Source organism: Amblyomma americanum, chromosome 10 (assembly GCF_052857255.1).
Source record: "Amblyomma americanum isolate KBUSLIRL-KWMA chromosome 10, ASM5285725v1, whole genome shotgun sequence".
Taxonomy (NCBI): domain Eukaryota; kingdom Metazoa; phylum Arthropoda; class Arachnida; order Ixodida; family Ixodidae; genus Amblyomma; species Amblyomma americanum.
The window spans coordinates 101,967,683-101,975,129 of record NC_135506.1 but is presented as its reverse complement, the minus strand read 5'-3'; positions in this window follow the sequence as shown (position 1 = coordinate 101,975,129).

The window sequence follows — 7,447 nt, the reverse complement described above, 5'->3', positions numbered from 1 at the left end:
ACACTGTAAATAAAGTCATTAAAGGGAGAAGATTAAGGTTTGGGCTTTGTCCAGTGAGAATGTGCCATCCGTAGTAATATGAGCTGGTTTGACCTCAACGTGCCAAAGAGTATCTCTTCAAGGGAGTATTGCTGTCCTTTCGTTGAACCACAGAGGGGCAAAAATATGAGCCTTTGCCAGTTATGTCCCTTCTCACGAGGTGTGTCAACAGAAGAATGCATAAAACATTTACATTTGCAGAAACATAGAAAACTCCAGCGGCATATATGAACAAACGAGCTGGAAACCTCCTGTGATGCAACCTGCTCAAATTGCTCTTTACAAATACTAAAACACGCACATATCGCTTCTACATTTTTAGTAAGAGACATTTTATGCCCTACCTTTCTTTGCCCTTTCTATAAGAATCCAACAAGGACAAATAAGGAGCAACACTCACCTTTCGACCAACAGTCGATGATTTGCTCTTGCGTATAGTGAGGCACACGGACGAAACACTGAAAGAAAGAAAAAAAAACATAACGTATCTGTTCGATTGCAACACCTGTCCCCGGTCATGCCCGTTGATGGTTTTTCTCCTGTTCACTCCTCGCGTGATCGATTCGCTGTTACAGGAGCAAATGCACATCCAACCAATGGTATTCCCTAAACCTAACCCACTGACAAATAGGAAGATGTGAAAACTGCACCGACACGCCCTTAAGGTGAAACCAACCGTTGGCGTGAAGTGAACATGCTTTAATGCCAGCTTTCAACGCTCTCTGAGCCCCCATGTCTATTTTCTCCAATACGTGGGAAAAAATATATATATTTTATCAGCTATGCTCTCACTTCTGAAATGATTCGGGGTACCGAAAATTTCAAAAAGCCTCCTTTATGGAGAGGCGAAACCACAGCCCGGAGCTGCCCCGATCTCCCGGAACTCACCGCCGTGCCGTTGCGCAAAAATCATCCTTGAGTTGGACACTGAGTGTTCGGCAGTACAGGCTCTCATCCTGGCCCGATTCGCTGGTGCTTACGCCATCTGCTCTCCTGTACTGCGAGTCGAGGATCATCTCGGTCTGGAGACGAACAAGAAACCATAAGAGAGCGCCAGAAGGCGACGCCAACACACAACTGAAACACGCCACCGAAGAGCGCACAGTGGATAAAGAAGGTAACACCATTTGTCGAAACACATCGAAATCATCTTTTGTACTGCCTTGCAGCGATAGGGGGGCGTTATAATGTTTGTTTTGGGCTTTAAGAGAGCTGGAAAGAGCAGGACGCGCACAAACCTTGTCAACAACTCCATCGAGAACATTGAAAAACGACACGCTTTAATCTCATTGGTTGATAAGTTGGATTGGCTATTATACTCTACTTGACTGCGTTTCGGGCGCTCTGACGGCTTTCATCGAGAAAGTCTCGTGATATATAAAGAAAGCTAAAATTTTCACAAAACTAAAATTGGTCTCTATACTTAACAACACAAATATCGGCCTTATAAATTAATTGTAAAAATGTGTTATTTAAAAAAAAACATTTTGATAACGCATCTTGGTGACCGCAGTGGCGCTGTGGCGCCACCTCCGCCCAGGGATTAGGCGCCAAGTTCGGTTGTCACAAGATGCCTCAAGTTTTTTTTTGCTGTCCTGCGAAGTAAAGCCGAAAGATGCCTATTGCGTAGCACAGGCGGTCCTGGCTGTTTGCCGGTATTATAAATAAAATGTACAAAAGAAATGCGAAGCGAAGCCGGAATCAGCGGCTCTCAACCATGCTCTAAATCGTGCATCGCCGTGAAGGCTTGGCCTGATTTTACTTCTATTTCCAGCGCTAGGCACACACGGAGGCTGCACTAATTCCCGAATACCCCTACTGAGAGAGCAGCATAGCACTTGTACGTCATGAGCGCTACCTCTAGGGTAACTTTCTTGGGGAATACATGTATATACACATGCTTGTTCTACTGGGCAAACAAAACGCCCTTGCACCATTGGCCAGCACAGGTATGCTTTTTGACATGTTGGGCGAAGTTGTACTAGTGACGTGCTTTTCCAAGATCAATTGTTGCACCTTGCCTCTTGTCGAGGAACTGTCTTTCTGTCTTCGGATTGTGATCAAGGTCCATGGAGCTTGTACACTTACTAGAAGATGAGCAATGCCTTATTTGTTCAGTTCTTGAATCGATTATTTTGTACACAGAACGCATTTATGTTCTCTGAACCAGCAGCCAATACGTTTGATAATTTTTGTTCTAGTGGCACGACTTCAGCAGAGTGACTTTCAAGATAACGCCTGATCTAGTTTGCAGAAATAACAAGTATGTTACCGGTACACCATTGACAGAAAGGTACCAAGTCAATATGATGGAAGGGTCGGAAGAAAAGTCAACTTGAAGTGACCAAAGCAATGACAATTGCAGTCTCGAAAGTGCATGCTGCTTCTCGGAAATCAGCCCCTGGAAAACTTTCACCTCTGCAGTCGTGTTTAGCTGTAGGTAGGCAGTCGTCACCGCAGGTGATTTGGCGCGGGGCACAACACGAACTCACTGCACGAAAACACAGTGCGTTCCAAGTGACAGCTGGGCGCACATAAAAACAGGCCACGGACGTGTCAACACCACACACTCCTGGGCATCGCGGTTGTCGCCGGCGCCGAGCCGACGAGAGTATGTTGCACATCCCGCCGCACATATACTGCACACCGCGATTACCCAGGCCGATGGGAGCGGTACACACAGGGCACTGCAGCACAGGACATCTCCTAACATGTGGTGGCCGAATGGCAACCAACATAGCCGGGTAGCCGCCGTCGGGGCTCCCCATCGTGGACCCGCACATATGTCTCCTACAGCGCGATAACCTCTGGCGTGCTTTCGGTGATACGCACGCGAAGCTCGGAGTACCGCGCTGCAAGAGATCGAACGTTCCACTGCAGGATTGGGGGGGGGGGGGGTCCGTGGTGGATTCCCTTCTTCATTTCGAGCCCCGAATCATTGGAAACCACGGGAATGGTGCGACTTGAGAACGTAGCCAGATTTGCCCCTGCGCCTGGGATACGAATGTTCTTCTCATAAATCGGTACGAGGTGCAGGGATTTTGTGTTTAGAACTATGTGGATGATATACCGCTAGACGACAATAATGAACGTTCAGATTCTCATACGGAAGGCGAGAGAATATGACCCTGGAACTTGCGTATAAAATTGTTTTTTTTTGGTTACCAAGGAGACGAAATTGATCACAGCTACCGCTGGATAGATGGATGGAATGTAGGTCGACCCATATTTTCGAAACGGAGTGATGGCAGTTTCCACCGTACTCAGCTTTTTTTCCTTTATTTTCGTTTTAACTCTAGTGTAAGTCGTTATTAAAGCTCCCCATTTTTATACACGTTTTCCTACACCTCTAACCTTATGTCACCTCCCTGCTTTTGAGCCATAAACCTCCCCATCACTTCTGGCTAATTTCCACCGCAGATTCATTTGCATGACCATTGTTGTCTCTAAAGCCCAGCGCCTCAGGAAGGTGACAGCGCCTGAATCGACAGCGGGATGCATACCATATCACAAATGAGTACGAGGCGTTCTATTGTTTCTACAGATTTACCACACACAGCACATGTGTACCTTCTTCGTTAAATTTCTTTTTGAGGAAAAACGCTAAGGCGCCCGTGTGCTGTGCGACGTCAGTGCACGTTAAAGATCCCCAGGTGGTCGAAATTATTCCGAAGCCCTCCACTACCTGACCTCTTTCTTCCTTTCTTCTTTCACTCCCTCCTTTATAGCTTCCCTTACGGCGCGGTTCAGGTCGGTGTCCAACGATATATGAGACTGATACTGCGCCATTTCCTTTTCCCCAAAACCAAGTATTATTATTAGCTGTGCGTTGTAAGACACCCTGACCTAGCTTTAAAGGGTAGGGTGACACAACCACAATGCCAGGCAGTTGACATCGCACGCAAGAAGTGTCCTCCTAGCTCCCCGAAACCCAAAATATATGGTCTGGTTTTTATGGAGGAAAAACGCTAAGGCGCCCGTGTGCTGTGCGATGTCAGTGCACGTTAAAGATCCCCAGGTGGTCGAAATTATTCCGGAGCCCTCCACTACGGACCTATTTGTTCCTCTCTTCTTTCACTCCCTCCTTTATCCCTTCCCTTACGGCGCGGTTCAGGTGTCCAACGATATATGAGACAGATACTGCTCCATTTCCTTTCCACCAAAAACCAATTATTATTATTATTATTCATCGCTCAACAATAATGCAGGCGGGCGGTGTGGGAACGAACTTTCCCAGTGTTTAAGCTTGAAGTTTATTTTCATCTCAAAAAGAAATGAGGGACCCGAGGCAAAAACTGAAGGATGATTCGCTTGACGGCGCTCGGGCCCCATTACATGGCAGAACAGCAATTAAGGTGTGAATAGTAACATTTGGTGCACTTAAAATTTAGGCAGTACATCCCAGTACATTTACAGATATTTTAGCTCTCACTACGCGAAGTTCAATCTTTTTGTTTTTAAAGGTAGAGGCACAATATGAATGAGAAACATTATCAGCGAATAATAGCAATTGTACACAGCAACAAACCCGCAAAAAATCCAAAAGCCACAGGAGAAACACACCTCACGAAAAGCAGAAAAATTACATTTGCGATAGAAAGAATGAATGTATTCTGTTCTTATTTACATTTTCAATATTAACTTTATTTTCGCAAGAATTGTTTAAAAGAGTGGGTAGAGTATGTGCAAGCATTTGCTGGCCAAACGTCGTTCTTACGAAATGTACCGCCCAGTCATGAGCAGAACGCGAAGAATATGTTCGTGTAAGTGTTCGATTGGCGATCGAAAGCATTGCTGCCGCAAGCTGCCACAAGGCCTTCGCTTCAGTGTGCTAGAGCATAAAAAAAAAGAACTTCTCATGCCTGACGAGAAAAAAAGGGCCAGGAGTGGGTTTTGAAACCTCTTAATTGTGGACCATGGTAAGACGGCGGTACGAATCACTGGCCCGTCAACCACAGGTTTTGTCCACAGCCCTTTTTTCCAAGATTTCGCCAATAGACTGAGTCTGAGGCAGCCCGAGCACCAGGACAGGAGAAACTTGTACCCATTAGAAAACCGGTGGGTTCCCGGCGGCACTGGGGATCGAACCCAGCACCTCCCGAATGCGAGGCGGATGCTCTACCACAAGGCCACCGATTCGGTAGGCGACACCCTTGAAGAGTATGCACATAGTCGTCAGAAAACAATAAAAAAAAAAAGATTCGGCAGTGAGAGTGAGCAGAATCCGCCACCGCGGCAGAGATTCCGCGGAAAAACCAAGATGAAAGCCGGATGGGTTCAGGCCAAACTTCTGGCGCCGTTTCTAGGGAGTTGCATTCCCGCGACGACAAACATGGCGGCACCCTTCGATGCAGGACGCCTCTCTTCGGACACGATTCGACATTGTTACGGTCCATTTCAGCGCGTTATTTGGTGAGAATTGGGGCACCGGTATATCGCTCCGTCTCGTCTTGCCTATAAAAAACGTACGAGTGATAAATTTGCACTATTTCTTTTTTCTTACAGTGATGATTCTGCCCCATCCAGGTTTAAGAGAAGCATCGGGTTTTGTTGACAACAGTGGTTCCCCTCTTAACGATTAGATGGCGCCACAAGGCCGAACACATCGTCCTTGTTCGTCCTTCTTCTTTTCTGTCTTCTGTCTTCTTTTCCTTGGCTAAAAACGTGCCGTTGCGCTGAAGAACTATGAACTTCAATCAACAATACCAACTAGCCCAAGAACTAACTCTACTGAAGTACATTTCTTCAGCATATCAGAGCCGTGCTAGCGGACACGTAAAGACTTTGCAACGCGCAGTTTTTCTGTTTCAGACCAGATGGCGCCACCGGCTTGATTAGACCAAGGCGCCATTAAGGACGTAGTAAGTCGCTGGCGTGTACGTGTCGACGCAGCAGTGAAAATATCGAGCATTTGTTCAGAATGCACTCCCTCTACGAAGATGTAGAAATTGTAGAGGAAATACGGGTTGTGTTGAGGATTGCAGGAATTCCGACGCAGAGTTAAAGGTGCGGGATGAGATCGTTTGCGAGCTTCACGGAACCGAACCGCACAAGGCCGTACTGCACCTGTTCGCGCTCGTTCGCCATGCACATCTTACGGAAAGGGCGAAAGCAACAAACACATTCTCCACCCTCAGACAGCCAATATTGAAAGACCAATATAAAGAGCCAATAGAGATATAGACAGTCACTAAAAGTGACTCCGCAGGCCAGCGCTCAGAGGGAAGATGATTACTTAACACGAACGAGGCCTATCATTTTCGTGTCCGGGTATCGTGCGACAATCGACTGACATAATTGAGAACTTCGTATAGCATGAACGCGTTGCCATGCACGCGTTATAACAATTATGACGCGGAATCTTTCGAACCGATTGCACGCCAGTTCGTGTAGGCGGCTTGATGCATGGTAGAGCTACCACGACAGTTAGCACTTGCGTGTCTGTTTTTCTCGCCTTTCTGGGTTTAAGAAACCAGTAGAAAATATTCTAGGTTTCCTAAGCACCGTTAACACGTTGTAAACAAACGCGTACGATGTGCACGTGAGCGTTTTGGAGCGCGCTGTCTGCATGAATGTACACACTAGGACAACGACACGCGCTGCCGCAAGAACATTAGTAATAACAACAAAAAACATTCAGCAAAATGTTCAGCAGATGGAAACACAAGCATTCAGGCGATCTATTCGTTGGCTGGAAGAGGCTCGAGAGCTGAACGGCTCTCCGGGACATGAAGCGTCCGATCATGTTTTCGCGCCTCAATGGCTCAAATTAGGATTCTCACATGTGCTTCGAAGCTGTAGAAAAACGAAGGTGCCGTCTTCCCACTCTTTTACAACCATATCAGCCAAAACACTTCCTGTCGGAGCAGAACCATCAGACGCAGCAGCCGTCGCGGCGTGCAGTTAGGAGGTAAGGCGGCGTGATCACGTGATCAAAGATGGCAGTCCACATGATTCGACGCATTAAAGAGCATTTTACGTCAGCTTGTCGTGAATGTGCAGGTTCCCTAAATAAAACCATAACCGTGGTGAAACGGGTGTATGTATCACATCGGAAGTCTCTGGTATGCTAAATTTCCAGAAATGGCGTATCGTCCGGCAAAATTGCAGCATTTACCTTCACCGGGCAGCGGTAGGGTAGCGTCGATTAACATCTTTTCTTGCCATATCTATGTATGCCATGAGCAGACGACTAGTGGCGACGTGGTCCCTGTCACGTGATATCGAGGCAGACTTCCGGCGGCCGCGGATTTCGCTCACTCTCGCCGACGAATGCCCAAGTGTGAACGCGCCATTAGGGTTGCTTGACGGCGGAACGATTCCATGGCGCGCTGACCCAACTCTTTGTTCCACGACCTTTTCCCAAGAACATCATCATCAGCAGCATCTCTGCACCCCCTACAGGGCA